The following is a 1,915-nucleotide window of genomic DNA, read 5'->3' on the forward strand; positions in this document are numbered from 1 at the left end:
TCAAACCCTGCATTGGGCTCTCTGCTCAGCAGGAAGTCTGCTTCTTTCTCTCTCTGCCTCTCCCTCTGCTCATACTCTCTCTCTCTCTCTCTCAAATTAATAAATAAAATCTTTTTTTAAAAATAGCACCAAAAACAATAAATTCTTAGGAATAAACTTAAACAAGGAAACTAAAGACTTATACATTCAAAAACTACAAAACATTGTTGAAAGAAAATAAGGAAGACATGGGGTGTCTGGGTGGCTCAGTTGGCTAAGTGTCTGCCTTTGGATCATGTCATGATCCCAGGGTCCTAGAATCAAGCCCCATGTCAGGCTCCCTGCTCACTGGAGAGTCTGCTTCTCCCTCTCCCTCTGCCCTTACCCTGCTTATGCTCTCTCTCACTCTCTCCCCCTTTCTCTCTTTTTCTCTCTCATAAATAAAACAAGGGTAAATTAAAGAAGATAAGAATAAATGGAAAGACATCTTGTGTATATGGATTATAAGACTTAGTGAAATAAACCAATCACAAAAAGACAAAATCTGTAATTCCACTTACACGGGATAGCTAGAGTAGTCAAGTTCATAGAAAGAAAATGTAGACTGGTGACTGCCAGGGACTGAGAGAGAGGAAAACTGGTAATTACTATTTATTGGGTAGAGGATTTCAGTTCTGCAAGATGAAAAGAGTTCTGGTGAACGCACAACAGTGTGAATATCCTTAACACTGTACTGTATACTTAAAAAATAGTTAAGATAGTTATGTTATATATATTTTACCACAATTAAAAATAAATGTTATTGCTTGCATTCCATCACATATCAAAGGAAATGGGTCTCTTTAAAATTGACAATTAGAAATTTGTTGTCTGATACCACATTCCATGTAACAGCTTTCTTAATTCAAGTCTGGTTTTAAGGAATTGTTTTTAATAGTATTATAAATAATGAATCTCTAATATCTCTTAGTACTTAGTTTTTACCATGTTATTTTCAAAGAGCCAATTTCACACAAACATATTAACAAAAATGTAATTAATATTCTCACTGTCTTTTCAGTTCACTCAGAACATTTTCGGCAGAGGAAAGCAGCCAATGAACCAAAGGCCATAGAGATTCCATGGCACAGCTCCTATCTATCCATCCAGAAGGCAACACATTGTAGTAAAAGAGTAATTGATTACATAGTCCAGTTCTGTAGCTCAATACCATGGAATGCCTTAAATTCATATTTTTTGTTATTTTTCCAGAGTTATTGCTCATACTAAAGTTCAGATATGAAAGAGAGTACCGTAATAGAAGAAAAATAATAGAAAAACATTTTTGTAGCATGTTAGGTTTTTACATTTTTTTGTTCCTATTTCTTTGCTCATTTTAAATAAATATCTACTTGTGAAATTTTCTTTGTATTTGAGTGAACCCTCAAAATGTATAAGCTTCAGTTTCCCAAAATCTGCATCCACCCTAGGGAGAAAAAAAATGGATAAACTGTGACTTAAAATGATAGTGATTATTTCTGAACTATAAAATAATAATTTCAAAATTATATATACATATCCCCTAATTTTATATGTATACATATGCATTTTATTGTTATTTTTAAAATACTTAAGTAATACCAAGAAGGGCTTTTTTTTTAATAAAAAAAAGAAAAAGGCAGTGAGAAAACATGTAACCAAGTAAAAACTTAAAACAGACAAAAACCTCTCCCTGACAAAGTACCCTAGAGAAAAGGTTGTTCAAATATTCTCAACCTACTTTGCTCACATTCATTCCCACTGCTCCGTATTTATTGGGGGTGCCAAGGAAACCTAAGCCAGCTGTGCAGGAGGAAGGGGTGCGGGAGAACCAAAGATGTCCAACTTCGCCTCATTCACACAGTATCCTGAAGTATTCACACAGGTATCCTGAAGGCTAGAAGTGAAAATCCACATA

This window comes from Lutra lutra, chromosome 4 (genome assembly GCF_902655055.1).
Source record: "Lutra lutra chromosome 4, mLutLut1.2, whole genome shotgun sequence".
NCBI classification, from domain to species: Eukaryota; Metazoa; Chordata; class Mammalia; order Carnivora; family Mustelidae; genus Lutra; species Lutra lutra.